At 35.6% G+C, this 21,889-nt stretch overlaps 1 long non-coding RNA gene across 1 annotated transcript in view; it reads right to left on the reverse strand.

Moving 5' to 3' along the window:
* The window catches only part of LOC309627302, a 56,755-nt gene that overhangs the window by 25,306 nt on the left and 9,560 nt on the right, over positions 1-21,889 (reverse strand). The window contains exon 2 of the long non-coding RNA XR_014243663.1: positions 1-21,719. This exon is cut by the window's left edge and continues 25,306 nt beyond it. This is a non-coding gene — a long non-coding RNA (uncharacterized lncRNA). The remainder of the gene's footprint in view (positions 21,720-21,889) is intronic.

Consider the following 21,889-nt stretch of genomic DNA (forward strand, 5'->3'; position numbering starts at 1 on the left):
AGTTAAAGGATGAAAACTACAAAATCCATTGGGGTCAACTAAAAAAATCTTTTAACTACCATATAGGAATTTCTTTATGATATAACATGAAATTTCAAGATGTGATCATTTAAAATACTGATATTATGATCTGATTGTTTCACTTCAGATGCCAATTTTATAAATAAATTATATGAAAGATGTACTTTTAGTATGTGCCTCTTTGATTTCCAAAGATAAAGGAATATACTTAAAGTTATTATTTACTCAGTAAATATGCTTTTTTCTAAAGTTGTGTAAGTATTGTGTGTATGCGTATGTATGGGTACACGTATAACTTGGGAGGAAATGGGAGGGAAGAGGAACTGGATACTTATACTACAACTGCTTTTTCCCCAGATGGGGCAAAAACTCTTCACTAAGCAGAAGCATAGTGCTGCAAATTTCTCCTGTGTGCACATGGTCTCCTAGTTTTTCTGCTAGTTGTTTTGTTTCGTTGTTTTGTTTTAAGGGATACTTCCTCTTTCTTGTTGCTTAAATGCAATAAATGTCAATTACTTAACAGCAGGAATATTTGACCAATGATGCTCAATTTTCATAGAAGCATGTTGTTAGTTTGTTGTCATGAATCAAAAGGTCTTCACTAATATTTGATGTCCAACATAGAATTTCTCCAAATTAACATGGAAATTTTTGCTTCTCTTTAACGGCAGTAGTTCATTTATTTTAAATCATAATTATTTATTTACTTGTCTTATTTTCTCTCCCATACTAGAAACTCTAAGAAGATAGTATCTATATTAGAAACAATACTAAAACCCCCTTGAAGTCAGTATCTCTACTTAATTCATCTTAGTACACTTCAGTACCCAGCCCAGAGCCCAGCACATACTAATGAACACACATCTACCTATTTAGACATTCTCAGTTCACAAGGAAGTGGTGTTTCAAATGTTCATTTGTAAATTGGTTTTTAGAAATCTGTTTTTTAGAAATATTTTTAGAAATATTTCCAGGCTGGCCTATAGAAGTCTGCTTTACTCATTATCTTAAATACTTCTGATTATAAAGAAAAAAGTTAAAACAATACCAGTGCAAAAACAATGTTGAAAGCATAGAAAAACAAAATTGAATAAGAAACTGTGCATAATCTGGAGCAGTTGTATTTAAGAAATTTTAAGTTTAATCTGTGAAAAATGAAAAGCTGAAGGAGACTTTTGAAAATTCTTAGCGGCCCTTTACTGTGTCTAATTCAACTTAAAAGTTTGAGTTTTCCTTTGTTTTATGTAGTGAATTATTATTGTTCTGTTCTCCGGCTCTGATAATTTTTAGCTGTGTGACCTTGGACATGTTACTAAACCTCTATATGCCTCAGTGTGCTCTTTGAAATAAATGGGGATAATAGTAACTATTTTAATAGATTATTGCGAGTATTAAATGAATTAACAGATATAAAGCACTTAGAATAGCATTTGGCATGTATTAAGTGCTTCTTAAATGTTGGGTATTATTGTTGTTATTACGTGTCTCTTTCTGAACGCTCATGTTCTAGGTACCTCTTTAATTTACTTATCACATTCCATCTTGTTTTCTAGTTATTTATGTAATATCCCCTTTGCCTTACAAGATTTTTATCTCCCTGCAGGCAGAGGATAGCTTCTATTACACAAAGCATAAGGCACGATATAGCATCCATACTCAATAAATGTGTATTCAGTAAGTTTGTTGTTGTCATTTCGAAGTATTATAAAACAAAGAATAGAATAAAAGGACAGATGTAGTTTTCTTAAGGAATTATGGAAGGGTGGTGAGGTGGTTAATGTTATGTATCCACTTTCCTGGGCTAAGCGATGTCCAGATAACTGGTAAAACATTATTTCTGTTGTGTCTGTGAGGGTGTTTCCTGAAGAGATGACCTTTTGAATCAGTAGACTGAGTAGAGAAGACCACCCTCACTAATGTTAGTGGGCATCGTCTAACCTATTGAGGGCCTGAATAGAACAAAAAGGCAAAGGAAGAATGAATTTACTCTCTCTTCTTGAGCTGGGACATCATTCTTCTATCCTCAGACATCAGCACCCCTGATTCCTGGGCTTTCAGACTCAGACTGGGACTCTATACCATCGGCCCCCTGATGCTCACACCTTCAGGCTGGGACTGAATTACACCACTGGCTCCCATGTTCTCCAGAGGGCAGATTATGGGACTTCCCAGCTTCCATAGCCATGTGAGCCAAGTCCTGTAATAAATTTCTTCTTATATATATCTATATGTCTCACATTGGGTTCTGTTTATCTGGAGGACCCTGACTAATACACATGGGTACCTCTGAGTGAAGGTCTGTCTGTGGAAGAATTTGCTGCTGTGAAAAATAAAAGAAGACCTAGGGGTTGATATCACAGATGAGCTAACATTTACCTGCAGTCACTGATAGTCAGAGAAGGTGTTTTCAGGAAGAAAAGTAGTGTGCATCTGATGTAGAAACGTATGTGAATACTTGTGCATACATGGATGCAACTTTCTAAGTTATGCTTGTGAGTATAATCTAAAAGCTGCAGGTATTTCCACCCTGTGAGCATAAATGAGGTCTCGTGGATGCCAGCTTTGCTCCCATGGGAATGTGGGTCCTTTCTAAAACCTCCTCTATGTCTTTGGCAGGACTCTTCCAGCTTCTAAGTCCTTATTAATGACCCAGTGTCATCCTCATTCCTGCCACCTCTGCCTGCTCTCTGTAAAGTCTTTCCCTACAATTAGGCTCTGTCAGGTGCCCCTGGCATGGGGGGTCTGTAGTTTTGAAGGTAGTAGGCTCAAGGAGGCAGGCACTGGCCTTTCCCTAACTCTGTGCTGCATATATTCCCTGAACCCTCAGGCCCTACTGTGTCTTCTCAGTTTCACAGTTGTTCATTCATACCATCCCTTCAGCTGCTGGCCCTGAGACTCTTACAAAGGCTCAAAACCTGCCTGACAGGCTGGTTAGGAGGTAAGAGAATGAAAGTCAACTCTTTTGTTTCATTATCCTCATTTCTGTTCCCTTCAGGGTTCCTGCCCCCAAATTTTCTCTCTTCTTCCAGGCAAAAACAAAACCCCATGAGCATTGACTTACTTCCTCCTGCCCACAGCACCCAGACCACAGCTCCTGCCTACAAGCCAAGGTGCTCTGCTACAACTATTATACTATAGTTTGAATAGCACAACAATAACACTAATTTTTAAAGCAGTGTAATTAAGTGTTTCTATCACACAAAATGTTCTTTATTCATTGCTTCATTTCCCCTATTCTCTTGTGATCATTTAAAATGCAACATGAGAAATAGTAATGATATCTTACTCTTAAAATACCTATGGTACATATATGGATTGGATTGAAAGAGATTGGCTATAATCCAAATGGGCTGCCTGTTTACTCATTATGGAATATGTTACTGAAAATACTCTAATTTTAACAAGGAACATGTTTCTACTAATCCATTGCTAGCGTATTCTTTAAAAACAAAACAAATAGATAAAATAAACATTTTCCTATAAAACTGTGTTTGTAGAGATCACTTTTGCACTAGGTGTTAGAGATTTAGGCTACTTTGTGACAAATATCAGGGGAAACTCCTTCCTTTTTGACAGCCTTCTATTAATTAATAGGTTACATTATAATTATATTTTATTAGAGACAGATGACCATATTCATTTTCAATGAAATGCTTTTGTTGTCTACTTAAGCTAACTTAAAATAATAATAACATTATCAGCATTGGTTCTCTGCCCCTTCCCAGGTGAGGGTGAGGTGTCTCCTTGAACTATTTCAAAGGTCCTAGAATAATTGGAGGTCAAACTCAATACCATCCTATCTTAAGTGGAGTAGACCTCTGTCTATCATCAAGCTGTTGTTGACCGTCAAACTCTATGAACAGGACCTGGTTACTCTTTTGTCAATTGTGAGATAACTTATTTTAGACCCAAGATGATGATAAAATTTTAAACTATTTTTTTCTCATTTGGAGAACTGAGAAGTAGGCTTCCTCTTTGGTATTTCCTTGGAGTTCTAAAAAGAAAGGATTTAAAAGAAAGGAGTCATTTATATAAGAAGTGTTTTAAGGCAGGCATAACATATTGGCACTTGGTTTGACTATTGGACTTTTCAGATTTTCCAGGGAACATCTATTCCAGGTGACAATTAAGGAATTCCAGTAAAAGTATTACATATGGTTTCAGTTTAAATGTAAAATGGAAGCTAATTGGAGTCTCTAGTTAAAAAGATGGCTAATATATTTAAATGAACTTTTATAAAAATATTTTGTAATTTTGGTTCTGGAATGATGGTGTAAAAAAGCAATATTTAATTGAAGTCCCCCAAATGTGACATGTTATAAGTAATTCCACACCCTAGGGCTGCTTTAGACCTGCCTTAACAAAGCATAGAACCAAATCTTGACAGGTTCCTGGTGAGTAAATTAACTGCCTGCAGGACAAAACTGAACACTCTTTAAAGGTTGACCGCATAATCCAGATTCACTACAATGTAACATTGCAGTGCCCAGTGATCAATACTGAATCCTGGACATTGTGAATAACACATTGTAGAGGTTAGAGATTCTGTTACATTCCTCAAAGTATTGATTTCTTTTTGCTTTATCAGACAGGTAGCATAAATGGACTCAAACATCATACTGTGACTCCCCCGCAATGGCCAACAGCTAAAATCTTTGCTTTTTAGCTGATCTGTTTGAGTTTATCCAGTGCATGGATAATTTAGGAATTTCAAGAATTTATACACAGAGCTTGAGGCACCCAGTACCAAGTTCATATTGCTTTCCTCATTTCACAGCTGTCTTGATCCCTCTGAATTCTGTCTTCTAATTCTTCATACAAGTAAGACTATGAGTTTTTACTCAAATTTTAGTCACCTCAGGTGGTGCTTACTGCAGCACTTCAGGCTAAAAGTAAATTTAGTAACTCATGGAATGCATGATCAACATATGAAAATCAATTTTATTTATGTAAACTAGTAACAAACAACAAGAAAATTAAATTTTAACATGTTATTTGCAATAACATTGTAAACTATAAGATGAGGAATAAGTTAAAAAAATATGGAAGATTTCTATAATGAAGAGTATAAAACATTGTCGAAAGAAATGAAATGATATAAAAATAAATGTAGAAATATATGCCATATTAATGGATTGTTAAGATGTCAGTTCTCCTCAGAATTATCTATAGATTTATTCTTATACCAACAAAAACCCAAGCTAGATTTTTTTTTGTGTGTGAAAATAGATAAATTGAAATAAATAGAAAATTTATGTGTAGATGCAAAGAACATAGAATGGCCAAAACAATTTGAAAAAGAAGAACAAAGTTCCAGAGGACTGGCATTGTCTGATTTTAAGACTTAGAGCTATGGCAATCAATATATTATGGCAAAGGCAAATAGCTCAATGGAACAGAATAGGGTCCAGGAATAGCCTACATATATATGGTTAACTGATTATCAGTAAAGGTATCAAAGCAACTCAGTTGGGAAAGGAAATTGCTTTTGGTGCTATATCAACTGGATCTCCATCCAGATTAAAAAAAAAATCAGTGTTGACAAGTATTTTATAATATACACAAAAAATAATCTGTGATTAATCATAGACCTAAATGTAAAGTTAAAATCATAAAGCTTCTGGTATGAAACAAGAAAATGTATTTGCAACTTTTGGATAGTCAAAGGTTTCTTAATTAGAACGTGAAAGAAAACCAATGATTAAATGAACTTCACCAACATTAAAGCTCGTCAAAACTTGCCCTTACAAGAGACTGTCATACAGAGTGAAGTAAGTCAGAAAGAGAAAAACAAATACCATATGCTTACACAATATATGGAATCTAAAAAAAAAAAAAGTGGCTCTGAAGAATCTAGGGGCAGGATGGGAATAAAGACGCAGACGTAGAGAATGGACTTGAGGACATGGGGAGGGGGAAGGGTAAACTGGGATGAAGTGAGAGAGTGCCGTGGACATATATACACTACCAAATGTAAAATACATAGCTAGTGGGAAGCAGCCGCATACCACAGGGAGATCAGCTCGGTGCTTTGTGTCCATCTAGAGGGGTGGGATAGAGAGGGTGGGAAGGAGATGCAAGAGGGAGGAGATATGGGGATATATGTATATGTATAGCTGATTCACTTTGTTATACAGCAGAAACTAACACACCATTGTAAAGCAATTATACTCCAATAAGGATGTTAAAAAACAAAAAAACAGCTTGCCCTTACAAAAATGAGTAGACAAGTTACAGACTGGGAGAAAATATTTTAAGTGCATACATCTAAAAAATTGTAATCAGAATATGTGAAGAATTTATATTACACAATGATAGATAATAAAAACCACCCTATTAAAAAGTGGGCAGACTGAAGTACACAGTAATTCAGTAAGAATGATACACAAAGGAAGGATGATTTTTAAAAAAGTTCAACTTCATTATTTATCAGTGAAATGAAAACTAAATCCTCAAATAGATACCTTTTCACAACCACAGAATGCTAAAAGTAAAAAATATTGAGAATAGCAAATATTGGCAAGGAGAGCAACTGGTACTCATACATTGCTAATTAGAGTGCAAAATGGTGCAACTACTTTGTGCAGCTATATGGCAGTTGCTCATAGATTAAATACATTCAGCAATTTCTGTAATCCAGCAATTCTACTCTCAGGCATTTACCCAAGAGAAATGAAAGCATACATCTACAAAAGGATAGCTTTATCCTAATATCCAAAACCTAAACACAACAAAAATGTCTATCAATAGGAGACTAGATTAACAAAGAGCAATATATTCATGCAATTAAATATTACAGAGCAATAAAATGAATGAACAAACAAAAATGAATGAATAGGCAAACAATGTGAATAAATCTCATAAATGTTATGCTGAGGAAAGGAATCCAGGCACAGAAAGAGTACATACATTTACTACATTCTCTGTAGTGATAGAAATCCGAACAGCGGTCGCCCCTAAGATTGATAGGCAAAAGGCCTAAGGGAACTGTCTGGGGTGAAGCAAAAAAATTGTTTTAATCTTGTTTGAGGTTAATCTTATTTAATCGTTTGTAGGTTAATAGACCTGTTTATCTCTCAGAACTCATGGAACTATACTTAGGATTGCACATTTCACTAGATAAATGACATCTCAATTAAAAACAACAAAAACAGTGGCTAAAATTTCTAAACAATAACTAAAATTGAAAGCAATATACATACATTTAAACTATATTTAGAAAATTGACATTTAACCTAATAAATTTAAAAATTTATTTCTTCACTGATGTTTGTTTCCTTATCTTCAAAGAAGGCATGTAGACAGGAAGGAAATGTTTTTTCTAAGAACCTACCTAGCGTAGGTTATCTCTCAAGTTGCAAATATATGTATGACTCATTTATATCTAAGTTTAATTTGTCTGCTAGTATTAATTAAAAAGAATCAAATTTGCAGTAAATCCAGAACTGTTACACAGCTTTTAATATTTTAGAATTTTCAGTAAATTTTTAATTAGGCCAATATGTATTTAGATAGGCATAGTTATTGTAAACAATATATTTCAGTAATTTAAAGAGCTTTTTTCTTAAGTGGTGTGTATGAAAAAATCTTTCCTTCATTGTAGTTTTGGGGAATTTGGTTTTTTTTAATATTATTCTGTAATTTTAATGAGTTTTCTCATTATGGGGCTAATTCTTGATAGAGGTATTTTTGGTTATCTGTGAGCAAATTTAGGAATAATGTATGTTATTTATTTTCTGCTTATGAGTGGTTGAAAGAGTACATATTTCCTTGGGATAGCTGGCAGATAGAACTGTAACTGCTGCCAATGTTTACCTAGAATTGATATATATATATATTTTTTTGATAGAGGAAACATCACATACATTTTATGTAGCTAGTTATTCTTTGCATAGCTTTTGCCAGCTCCACAGATGTGATTGAGTTGATGACAATTTTCCCAGGCTAAGTTCCTGGGATGCAGGTGAAAGCCAATGAAAATTAGGTCATGTTTCTGAGGTATGCTGTAGTTTATTTAGAACCCAACGTTCATGTTATTAATGGAATTTAAGATCAGCTTATAAAAAGGAACTTACGGGAGAACTAAACAATTTCCAGGTTTGGTAACTGATGATGCTAAATTGTTCATTCTTTCAAGTTTCATTCAATAAATATGAAAATATGGATAACACATGATATATTCACTTGACATTTGTAGTCTAGCAGGGAGACATTTTTTAAGAGGAGAGCATTTATTGATTGGCCATTATGTGCTAGGCACTGAGAATACACAGACATAACAGTAGCAAATGATATATTTTCTGTTTTCAATGGGCTCACAACTTGGATGGAGAGACACTAACCTGATATAGAGTACAGAGTGATGTGAAGGAAATAAGCACAAGGGTGCATAAAGGCAAGGAATGCAACCTAGATTTTGAGCATGGGTTTTATGGGGTTTCTGGGGAGGTGTAACATCTTAAATGAATTTTGAAAAAACGCAAATGCATGAGTTCAGGACATACAAAAGAAGGCAGAAACATTTCAGGCAGAGCAAAAAATCACTGTATAATCATGAAGACATGAAAGAAGACTGGAGCATAGTCACAAAGTGGTAAGGAGTTTCATTGTGGCTGGAATATAGGGTACTTGGAAAACATGTAAAAGGATTTAACCCAGCTGCTAGGTAGGGACATGAAGCATGTTGCATGTTGTGCTACAAGCTTTGATTTATCCCTTAAGAAGCATAGAGCCAGTCGAAGTCTTCAAACAGAAAAGGGATATAATTAAATAAGTTTTTTTGAATGATAGTGTGGAAAATGAGCTTAAGTAGAAAAAGACTGATGGTAGGAATCCATGGTGACAGTCCAAGTAAGAGATGAAGAGGTCCTGGATAAAGGTAACAGCAGGAGTAATGGAGAGGAGGGGGTCAATTCAGAATTACTAGTAGGTAGAATCAATGTAACATCATTAATTTGGAATAGTTGGTAAGGGAGCTGGAAAAGTCAAAGATCTCTCCTGTCAATTTTGGGTGTCTGGATGCATAACGATACCACTGAAAAAGACAAGGGGATATGAGAAGGAAAATAGATCTGACAGAAGAAATTTATTTTCTTACATTTGAGGTACCAGGAATATTCTGCAGATGATTATACAATTTTTTTTTATTAACAAACTGACACCGTTAGCATCTAATATTTATTTTTCCTATCCCTGCCAACCTAAAGACTTTTAATCCATTGTTATTAGAAGGTTAAAGGGGCCCAAGAGAAGATTGCAGAATCTCCTAGATAAGTGCAAAGATTATGGGAAAAACATGTAACTATATGAACATTTAGAAAAGTTACTCTTTTGCAGGCAATCTCTATGAATTCCAGTTCCTCCCAGACCCTTTTATTGAACTTTTAATCTCTTCTGCTGCTTTTCTCTCATTCCTCTCCAAGTTTCCTTAGCCTTCTTTAGTTTCTGGACCTCAAACTGTATATAGTACTCTAATAAGTGCCTGACAAGTGCCCAGTGGGACAATTGCTTCAGGGTTCTTGCATGTTTTGTTCTTGTTAGTGCATTCCTCTATCTTGCTGGTTTTTAAAATAATAGCCATGTGCTGCTGACTCGTGTTCAGTTAAAGATTCACAGTGGCACTTAGCCTCTGTGGCAAACCCTTTCTTCCTCATCCTGAATTCACGTGATGTATTTGTTTTTCTCTCTTGACTACCTTCTTGCCAAGTATTTGCTTTTATTTTGATTTGTAAGGATCATTTTGGGTTTCAATTAGGGCTTCAGAAGAACCGGGTATCTTTCTCACTTTTGTGTGTTAATTCAATTCCAAATTGTAATAGGTATTATTTCACAGCCATTCAAAGTCACAAACAGATGGGGTACACATGCCTGTGACTAGGGCAAGATTCTTTTTTTTAAATTTTTATTTAATATTGGAGCATAGTTGATTTATAATATTGTGTTAGTTTCAGGTGTACAGCAAAGTGATTCAGTTATACATATAATGTATCCATTCATTTTCAGATTCTTTTCCCATATAGGTTATTACATAATATTGAGTAGAGTTCCCTGTGCTATACAGTAGGTCCTTGTTGGTTATCTATTTCATATACAGCAGTGTGTATGTTAGTCCCCAACTTCTAATTTATCCCTCCCCCCCACATCTTTCCCCCCTGGTAACCATAAGTCTGCAGGGCAAGATTCTTAACATCTGAGTACATCATTTTCCGGAGGCACCTTGGGGAGGTGACTTTATCCATTGTTCTTTTGGCATATACCAAAGAATGAGAAAAAGGAATCACATATAATCAAATACTGTAAAAGCAGAATAATGCTTGCCACATTAAAGTGGTCAAAAACCTTAGTTTCCTTCCATTTTTACTCTCTGAATAAATAAGCAAATATTATTTAATCCTCACTAAGGAGAAATAGGTGTTCTTATAAGTCAGAAGTTAAAGTACCTTGAATAATTGAATTTATAGATTATAGAATAAAATTAATTTTGATTTATAAATAAATTTATACCACTGCAAAAGAGACTGTGCTTCTCATTCTGTAGATTAGCCAACAATCAGAAAAATTATGATTTGGCCAAAGTCATAGAAATATTGTATGACATCGCATTAGAGTGTATGTTCTTCTTTAAAAAATAAGCATATCTTAACTATTTCAAGCATTTCTAAATGGCCTTCAAAATTATAACTCTAAATAGATATATAATATTTCCATCAGGTAGATACATAATCATTTTCATAATTGACGATTATCCAATTTTTGGATATTTGGCTGATTTCTGATTTCCCACAATTATAAAAAATTGTGCAGTAAGCATTTTTGAAAGAGCTAACGTTTATAATTCCAATGGATAAGTTATTTTATTGAACAAAAGATATTTATCCTATTTAATAACAAATTTTCTAGTCATGCTTTCGTGTACATAAGAATCAAAATATACACTGATATATCTCAGTTGAAAATTTTATAATTAAATACAATCTTTTCCACAGAATCTTCCACAAGCAGATAAAAAGATCATTCATTCAACAAGTATTTCTTGAGTACCTACTATGTCCTAGGCACTGTACAAATTCTCAAGGACACAAATTTGCATAAGAAATAGTCATCACCTTTGAGGTGCGCACAGTCTTGTGGGATGATGCACATATGTTCACAGACATTGAAATAAAATATGATGACTATTACAACAGAGAAATGTGCAAGGAACATCTCTTTGAAAGTTTCTCTTCCTGCTTGCCTTATAAAAGCCCATCCGAGGTACAGTTTACACCTGTCACTGCCCTGAGTACCCAAACATAAATGTAGTGAATGGTACTTTTCAAGTTCTAAGCTTTTGGTTGTCTTCCCTCCCTTCTCCCCACTTCTCCTCCCTCTCCCTTTTATCTTCTAAATTTAATTATTAAAACTATGGTCAGGCACTGTGTATGGTATTCAGAATATCAAAAGGAAAAAGACAGGCATAGTTTCTGCCTTCATGAACTTACGATGGTGTGGGAGGATAAAACAAGTAGATAATTATGTGATATTTTTACTAGGTGGGAGGAAGCCAAACCCGGAAGCACAAGGCCCCTGGTCTTGCTTCCTTAAGACCAGTTCTATTTTTATCTGCTTAAAAGATAAAAATTTGACATTTGTTTAAGATTTCATTAAAAAGCATATGTATACACACATTGCTCTCTTGCTTAAATATGTTTGAGATCTAGTATATTGAAATATATAATTTGTTTACAAAGACAAATATATGATACTTAAAGTTGAATTTAAGTATGATTAAAGCCTGAATCTATGTTTCAGTGTGGGCTGAGATCCCAATCTATTCAATTAAAATGTTGAACAAATTTGCTAATGGTATATTTTGAGTTTTATTTTCCTCTTACTTTCACATTCAAATTTCAGTCATTCAAAGAAAGCAAACCTTGTTAAAATAGTTGCTGTATGGTTTCCATATGATGGTACTGCATTGACAGTTATGCCTGTACAGAGGTCTCAGTAACTCAACTATAGATGCAATCTTAGCAGTACTCTAAAATTTGTCTCTGTATCATCTCTTTGGTATGGTACAGAGGGCAGTGACAACTTTATGGGTCTACCCTAAATCCCATTTTCAGATTTTTAAGCTTCTCTTTATACTGGGCTAGTTTCAGGGCTCAGAAACATAAGACAGAATTTCATTATGTAATCACCCATCAAAAATATTATGCAATTAATTTCCTGAAGTTTTCTTGTTTTCTTTAATTTCATATAAAGAGGATCCAAACATTTAAATTCAGACTTTAAATGAACACTATTAATTTGGTTTGAATCAAAGATTCCATGTAGAAGTATTCTGAGATGAAGATGATTTATACTACTGCACTATTTCTAGGAAAAAGTATCCCCATATCACTCTCAGGTAAATCCATAATATAGTTAATTATCTAATTAACTTCTTAATAGATTTTTTTTAGAAAATCTTTCTTCTCTTCATTTTATAATTTCTACCTGTCTAATTCCCCCATTTAAAGCTGGTAATTTCTTTGTATAAAGGATGAAATTATTCAACTTCCTTTTCAGAAGCTATTTATTGACTTTTGTCAATTTATTTTGAAACATGATTAAAATAAAGCAATGGAAGCTCTGCTCTTGGTCCTACCTCAGCTGCTGGGAGCAGTTTGCAGAGCTGGAATTATTCCTGGAGGCTGCAGTCAGGAAAGGGCTGGCTGGGAAGGGCATCTTCTTGTGAATCATTATTCCAAACTCATAAAACTCTCATTGATAGAAAGCTTTATTATAACTCCAAAATACTATGCAACTGTTAATTGGTTAATCACCTCTTCAGCCTCAAGGGCTCAGTAATTTAAAGCTTTGTTTTTCCCTTGTAGTTTGCGGTATTCATCACAGCACCATTTATTTTGAGCTCCTGATCTTGGTTTTATTTGGATATGTTTCTCTTGGATGTGTTTCTAGTTATTTTTCTTTTTCCTAATTTTGCTAGGATGCCCAAGGGGCTTGGGACACGGCTGCCTATAAATTAATATAAAAATGAACTACATTTGTATTTTTTGTCATCTGCCAGACTGTCATTTGGAATCTTCTGTTGGAATATGAATCTCCCAAATACTCACCACAGTGGAATTCAGGTGCAAAGTAAACACAGCAGTTCTAGTATCAGCATCCTTTTAGCTGGAGGGATGTGGGAGATGTTTATGCCTATTATTATTGCAAACAGATTGTTCATTGTATGCTATTTGAAACGGAGGAGGAGTGAGTGATTTAAGAATCTGTATTTTAAGTAATCAGGTAATTTGCACACCCACAGTTTGCCTTCTTCTAGGTTGTGTAACCACAGCCAAAACAGAAATGAAAACTTTGCAATGCCAAAAAGCAATTCAAGTGGCAATAGGTGGTTTTCTATTTTCTAACTCACCAAAATCTTCTGCTTGTTCTCACCGATACAAACATTGTAAGAAAATGGCTTCTCTGTAAGTGATATGGCTAGTTAAAAGAAACAAAAATAAGAAAAAATAAAAACACCTAATTTGACACTGCAAATGACATTTTTAGCACTAATTGGTAGAGATGACCATATGGCCTCTGGATCTCTCAGCACAGTTGGGCCACAGTGAGCCCCCTGAATCCTTTCCTGCCTGCAGTGTGAATCTGGCTGCAGCAGTATTTCCACATCTGCTCTGTTCACACACATGATCTGCGTTCAACAGATAGCTCGTCCCGTGTCGGGGCCTGGATTTTAAATGTGTATTGTTAGCTGAAAGGAGGCCTTGTTCCAGCTGGCAATGGTGGGTGGATTGCCAAATGCAGAATTTAATCTGAGCTGGGACTAACATTATCTGAAGCACATTTATGTTGGTGCGGTAAGACCAGAGTCACAACAGATCAATTGAAAGGTTGTTTCATGATGGATTACACAAGACACTGTTTTTCCAAAAATGTTTTCTATCACACAAAGGCCAGAGATCACATAACTCCTGTTCAGGACCATCCATCAAGCAGACTTACTCTCACCAAAAGGCTAAGTTGCCAAAAAATGGAGTGTCGGAAGGACTTCAGCATTTGGGATTATATGTAATACGTGTCATAATCCAGTGACTCTGAAGATGGCTGAGTGCCCTGTGCTTCAGGCCGAGATCTTGTTTTATTGAAATCAAGGGTAGGGCAAAAGAATGAATTGACCAAATTCAAAAAACAGTTCTTTAATTACCATCTCAGAATAGAAACCTCTTTTAGGCGATTTTGGGATAAATGAAAGAAAGAAGTAATTCAATCTCCAGGATACTTAGACTTAGTTGAATGAAGGTATTGACAATGATATGTATGGATTACAGGTAAATATATTTGCATAATAAACTCAGAGTCAAGTGGTGGTTGTGGCAGTGGTGGAACCTTGGGGAGAAGGCAGACTTTTTACAGTGTCTTGCTATTTTTTGTGCATTCTCAGGTATTGTAATGCTACACTAAGCACTGAAATAAGCCAGTCAGCAATACTATTGAGTCCATCACAAGCAGAACTAAACAGTTGATAGAACAATTTTGAAAGAAAGAATAGAGTCACCTCAGTTAAAAAGCTAACTTCTAGGGAATTCCTTAGCGGTCCAGTGGTTAAGACTCCGCTTTCACTGCCGAGGGTGCAGGTTCAATCCCTGGTGGGAGAACTAAGCTCCTGCAAGCCATGTGTCATGGCCAAAAATTGAAAAAAAGAAAAAAACAAGTAACTTCTAATGAAAGCCTTGGGATCAATATATCTTTCATTAAAAAGAAATGCTTTTCCCTTATATCTATTCAGTGTTTTCAAAGATCTGTCTTAGAATAACTGTGAAAATTTTATCTTCATATGTATGCATGTTCAAACAGACATTGTAGACAAAAGTAATAAATATGGGCTTGCTTATTTGCTAAAATTATACAAGACAGATTTTAAGAGAGGGCTATTAACATGCTAGGTGACATTTTATTTTATCAAATTGATTAAATTGAGAAGCAGGGAACACAAATGTTGATTGCAAAGGAATTTTCATAGTCTGACCAGACCAAAATACAAATTCTCTCAGTAAATTGCATAAGTAGCCTGGCCTGACCCACTTTACTGTCTTAAATAGTAAAGTGAGACTATCTTAAATAGTCTCTAACACGCTACTCCAAATCAGCAAGTGTTTCATATTTACATAAATATACTTAGGGGCTCAAGCACAGAATACCAAAAATACTTTCTTAGAGTTACAAAATGTCATTTGTTTTGATCATGAAGTGTTTTTGGTTTGTTTGCTTTTGGATACCAATCTAATTTTCTTCTGATCTTGTGCTTGAGGTTTAATTTATAGTAGAAATTTAAATTATTGATCTATCTAAATATCCTCAGTAAATATGTAAATGAAACTGCATACTATTTTCTTCTAAGAAGTTCAGTTCCTCTTATTGAATGATTTTAATACCAGGAACCAGATTATCCCCAGGGCCTAACAAAAGCCCTGAGATTTTCCTTCTCAACAACAGGCAAGGTCTCATTTCTCATTCCCATCTTCTGATTCCTACTGATTGAGAGATATCCTATTTCAGGTTCTGGGACATTCTGCATGACTCAACCTGGGGGATTTAAGGCAAGATAAAGGGAGTCCAGTATTAATAAATCAATTCATTAATGGCTTCAGGATCTTAGAGAACCATTTTTAATACCTAGTTTTAGAAGTCATTAGGGTCTCGCAAATTCCAACCTTCTCCTTAATTCACTCTCTGTAACTTTTACCACGTTTTTATTTGGGGACTAAGTAACTTAGGAGACAGCTGTGGCATAATAGAATGTCACTGGCCTAAAACATTGAAGACCTGGCTTCTAGCTCCAGTTCTCTCGCTTAAAAACTGCTTGTTCTTAGGCAGGTCTCTGAACCTCTCTGAGACTCAATTTTATCATACAAAGCAAGCACATCACTACCTACCTGATATGGTTATTGTAAGGGTTAACTGTGTAGCATGTTCAAAATGAAGTGCTAGGTACATACTAGGTATTATTGGTTTTTGTACAATGGCCAATAAAGCAATATAGCTCAATTAAAATTAACAATAGATCTGGTTTCCTTAGCATCAATTATAAATATTTAGTTGATATATTGAAATTCAATTCCTACTTGAGTCTTGAGATCTGTATCCTTAAGTCATCTCTTCAATTGAATCTGCTGCCCAAATTGAGAAATGCTATCTTCTTTCCTCAGAAGAAGGGAAGAAGATAATCTCTAACCCACCCTCTTACGACCAAAGATAAAATTTAAAAATTTGTAAAAAACATTTAGCAAAGACACTCAGCTTGTGTTCCTCAGTCCACCTGCTATACCAACCTTTAAGACTAGAGTTGCTGAAGTGGATCAGATGGAGGGAAACCTGTGAGCCTTTTTGTGTGAGTGAGCTATTTGTACTCAGTGGCTGGAAGCTGTAGTTATCTGAGGCGAACTGATATACTGGCACTAATATTCAACAACTGCAGCTCTTCGGCCACAAAATCTGGGCTGGACCTCCTAAGTTTCCTTCCACTTGGTGGTGTTTGCTGGAGTGTTATATTGTAGAAGTAAAGTCTTTATAAGCAAAGAAATGGAATTATTCTGCCTTCGGTGTTGTGGTGGACTGAATTTGACAGAAAAACAGAATAGGAGAACTAACAACTTGAGTGAAAGAAACAACCTCCCCCTTAGTAAGGGTCTCCCTGCTATGAAACTGCTACACTCTTGCTGTCATATTGGTGAAAGCACATTTTGCACCCCCCTCTCTAGATACTCAGAATCTTTGGCTCTTAAGTACATCTTAAAAAGAATAAGTTTTGGAACAGTATCCTTGCACTTTCCTATCATGCACTTCCAAAATACTGTCCTGTAGTTGACCCATGAGCCTAAAGCTCTGTCATCTCTTCCAGGAACATCCAGGTGATATGTCTGCCATCAGATTACACCTGCTTAAGCCAACAAGCTTAATTGAATACACAAAACAAGTATAACAGGGTTGTCTTTTTTTTTTTGTAAAATAGCGTTGTTATTTTCTTGTAATCCTTTACTCCGATAGATGCAATCCACATAGAGAAAATGCAGGGATTTTTGCTTCTGTCATTTCAATACAAAGCAATTCCATGAAAACAGCTGCTGGCTGGGTTACAGTTTATCAACTTGTTAGTCAATAACCTTAGCTTTCTTTGCATATGTGAATGAATAGGGCTTGTGGATTCCTCTGGGGACATTCTAGTTTGCCAAAAAATTAATCTGGAGGAAAAAAATATATTAGCTCTCCTTTGGAACCTTGTAGAAGCTATGAAATGCTAAATGAGAATATTAAATCTGATATTTGAGGGTCATGGTTGTGCTGTGCTAAAGAAATGATTCAAAACTTCCATTTTTTGGCATCAGGAACCTATGAAGATGAAAATACCCCCTAAGTTCTTCCAAGTCCTTTGTCTTCTGGCTATTCTCTTACTATTTTCAGACCTGGCCTCTTAGCTGAAGAGCAGGCCCTGAGAAACTCTTCAATTTATTTTTACTCTATCATGCATAGTATAGTTTTAAAAATATGCAAAATAGTTTACAGTGTTTTTAATGTCTCCTTTTTCCACTCCTTTCCTCTAATCCTCATTAACTATGCCCAGTGCTTTTCAGCAAGTTGAAGGAGGGTAAATTGACAGCTGCTATTTTTTCCTAATGCTTGGTAATCTTTTTGGAGAAAAGTTGTGTGATCCATATGGCTCTTGTTTAGCATTTGCTATAGATCTTAAAATAGAAAAATATAAAAGGGCTATTGTACAAATCTATTCTGTAGTTCCCTTTCCAATGTACTATGAAAACTGTTATAAACGTATGAAGCATGTCACAGATTATATTTTGCAGAATCACTAAAATTTATTCCATTTTTACCATTCCCATAGAATAATTTCCAAGACATATTGTTAAGTCTCATAGATAGCAGATCAATGGTTGCCTTGGCCTGGAAGTGGGGGAAAGGCTGACTTCAAACTGGCATAAGAAAACTTCTGGGAGATGATGGAAATATTCAGTATTCTACCGTGGTGGTGATTATATAACAGTAGATTAAATTCACAGAACTGTACCATACAACAGTTGGAATGTATTGTATGTAGATTATACCTAATAAACCAGAATTAAGAAAAATCCCAGAATAATACACAGAGAATGATTCTGTTAATGTAAGAAAAACAGAAAATAACACAAACCATCCTGAGCTACACTGATGTCTATGCCTATGTCTGCACCTACAATTACATCCGCACCTGTGCCCATATATATATATAATTTTATAATCATCACATATTACTTGTTATAACTTTTGAACTAAAATAAAAGAAATGAGCAAGCAATGCATACTATTTGCTTGGAGAATATATATTACCTTTTGGTAATAGGAACTTTCTGTGGTTTTGTGCTTTGACCAGATTAGTCTCCATTTTCCTGGACGCAGAAAGCCAGCTGGACTTTGTTCTCAGGTGGTGCCGATGGGATCAGGAGGTTGAGTGCTACAAGTCAGTGTAGTTCTCTGTGGGGCGCTGCCTCTAGCAATGCTGAGGCCGCTGCCCACACTCACTTGGGGGAGGCTGCCTACGTCTAGTCAGGACATCTTTTCTGCCTCTCACGAGGTCTTTGCAGTTTTAACCAGAAAGAGTGGCTCTGTCCTTGTACACATTTGGGCATGCATATGTGTGAAGCCTGAGATGCCCTGAGGTTAATGATTTTCAGACCTAAAGTGAGCTAGATTAGGCTGGGGACCTAGACCCATTATGGGAAAATTTTGCCATGGAAAGAAATCTTCTCCTCCAAAATGCCAGGTTGTAGGAAAGCCTCTTTGGAACAAGGTGGGAGAAATTCCCTTGGTCTAACACTGATGTGCTGCTGAGCCATAGACGTGGAAACCTAGCTTTACTCTGCATGTAATTTGATGATTTTACATTCAACTCATTTTATTAGTTGTATATGTTACATCACTTACACTCCATGTGTATTATATTATGTATCTACTAGCTGAAAATGCTTCCTTTCCATTAGGCAAATAAAAAGATACTTAAGCAGTCTTAGGTGAGAGGTAAGCTGGATCACATGTTGTCTTTACATTGCTCTTGTTAATCTGTTTGTGGAACACTATTTCTTTTCTTTGCATTCCTCTTTCTTGGGAGTCTTTTTTTTTCTGATTGAATTCTGAAAGTAAGAAGAGTTGCACAGCCATGTGGACTTACTGGGCGTGAACAAGACATCAAATTCTTGTGGCAAGAAGTTTGACAGTTTGATTTAGCAGATGATGATTACAATATGAGTGCAGTTGATCAAGGAACTTGATGATAATTATATGGTTTCGAACTGTACATGCACATTATTGAAAGAGTGGCCTGTGTTCTGAAGACGCACATGTCTAATTGTATCTACCTGCTGCTACTCATAAGGTAGCACAGTTTAAGTCATGTGGGTCTTCAACGGAGGCTGCGGATCCACAGATTAATACTGTTGTCAATTCCAGTGAGGAAGGAAAGAAAGCTTGCTTCTTGACATTGTTTCTCTTGCTTAATAACTAGAACCTGGATTAGGCAGCCCCTCAAAATGAAGAAGAGTAGAGTAGTGACCTCTACGAATTCAGAAGACTTTCATATCTTTTGCATTCAAAGTCTGGATGCCTTCAAGGACTTTGAAACAAATCACCCCCATTTGTAGACATAATTACATAAATTCATTAAATGCTCCAAACTTTGCCTGAGTGTGGGAAACGTAATGTACTCTGAATGAACTGAAAACATTCTATTGCACTAGGGTTATATGTATTTTTAACTTTCCCAATTCGGCTGAGGTTTATCTTGTTTCAGTCAAAAGATGGCTGGACATGTCAGTTAAGAAAGGATTGAGTGGAAGTGGACAGGTAAAATAGTCTACTTTCAGCAATAAGAATTATCTTTGAAAATGTATAGCATTTAAGTAAGTTTAGTGTAATTATGCATTGAAGGGACTCCCATGAATATCAATGATTAATCCTCATTAAAAGGATTTTTATCTCATATTTTAAGTGCCTGTATATTTTCATTAAGGCCTTAATGATGAGTCCTAGAGGCTCTATTTTTTACTTCATCTCAGCCATTCAGATATTATGTAGGGTTGTGAATTAATAATCAACAAAACCAAGTGAACAATTCTTAAGTTTCTATGAAGGTTATATTGAACAGTTAGGGTCAGTCTTTGCCAATTCACAGGCTGAATTTTTATAACTGTCTCAGAATTTATTTATTCATTTATGAACTCGTGGGAAACTCACACTTTTGAGGCAATTCCTGCCTCTTAAGGTAATCACCTGGTTTGATAATGCAAAACTATTTTTCCTTTAAGGTGATTTACTTGGTGTTTATTCTAATTTTATTTTTGATGGATCATGTAAAATGTAGCAGATTGTCAAGAACTCAAAAGATGTGTTTTCTGTTGAATCACAGCTAGGGCAGAATTGGTTGAAATTTGAGCTCCTTCATTTGACCTTAATGTAACCCTGACCTGGGAAGACAGCATGTCTCTAGGGGTGAACGATAATTTAATTTCCATGCATGTCAAGTCCTCTGTTTCTTCTGTGTGGAGGCTGCAGAGAAGTGTCAAATTCTGCAGAATCAGGTGTTCCGTGTTGGAGATGTGGAATACATTCTCCAGGGGTTAGAGCTGAGACCACCAAGTAGACTTCATTTTAAGGCCTTTGGGGAGACCTGAAACCATAGATTGTGAAGATGGAAAATATTTCTTTATGCTGTAAACTATTCATCTTCCATTTTACTTTTAATATGTGTACTCATGATAGCATCAACAAAGAAAGTTCCAAAGGCCACACTTAGAACATCTAAGCTTATTATTTTATACTTTTCCAGTTGAAAACAATGGTTGAAAATTCCATTGTGTCAGACAGTGAAATTTAAGTTTCTAATGTGTTCCCTGTGTTTTTCATCCCCAAAGAATTGTAGCACACTGCTCACAAAGATTAAATGTAGGAAACTCTGCCGTATCTATATGATAAGGCTAATTCCACTTGGCTACTTGAATTTCCTTCTTTTCCCACATATCTCTGGTTTGTGGAAGAGTTTATTATCCTATAAAGCAATGAAAATTTCCAGAAAGGCCAAAGTTAGTAGCCTAACATGATTTAACACTTCTGTGATTATGCAGTCATAATTATGTAGTTCAGAATAAGGTGATCTCATCTACGTTTCATACTGCTGGCCTCTCTGTGGAACTCCTAGGTCATTATTCTACTGTAAGAACTTCTCCATTCTTGCAAGTAAATTATAGTAGCAAAGAAGGAAATGGTTTTAGAATGGTCGTTGGATGAGTCAGGAGTGAGGAAAATGCAAAGAATAACTCCAGCTGAGAGATAGTTTGTAAAGCTCCTACTGGCTTGGCCATGGTAAACTCTCCACAATGAAAAAAATACTTTTTTTTTAGAAATCCAAAGAGTAAGATTATAGACTCGACTGCAATAATAACTTACAAGAGGAATAGTTTATTAATCATTGTACACTCTAAATGCTATAACAAACAACCTCCAAACCTGAGGAAGCTTAATGCAGTAAGAGTATATGTTCTGCTTTTGTGAAAGTTCAGTGCAGGTTAGAGGGATGGAGACTCTGCTCCATGTGGTCACTTGGGGACCTAGACTCCTTCCATACTGTAGCTCTACATCTCTCATATGAGGTTAGGCGTTTCCTTGGTCTCCTGCAGTGAAAGACAAGAGAAGACATGAAGAAGAAACATCTGCCTTAATTGTGAGCAGAAGTGAAAAAAAAGTATAAGAAGTCTAGAAAATGAAGTGTAGATTTGTATCCAGGAAGAGGGAAAGTATTGGGTGGCATATACAAATCTGTCACAGATGGCAGTAGCGTGGG

Source organism: Balaenoptera borealis (genome assembly GCF_965194805.1).
Source record: "Balaenoptera borealis genome assembly, chromosome: 4".
In the NCBI taxonomy this organism is placed as follows: Eukaryota; Metazoa; Chordata; class Mammalia; order Artiodactyla; family Balaenopteridae; genus Balaenoptera; species Balaenoptera borealis.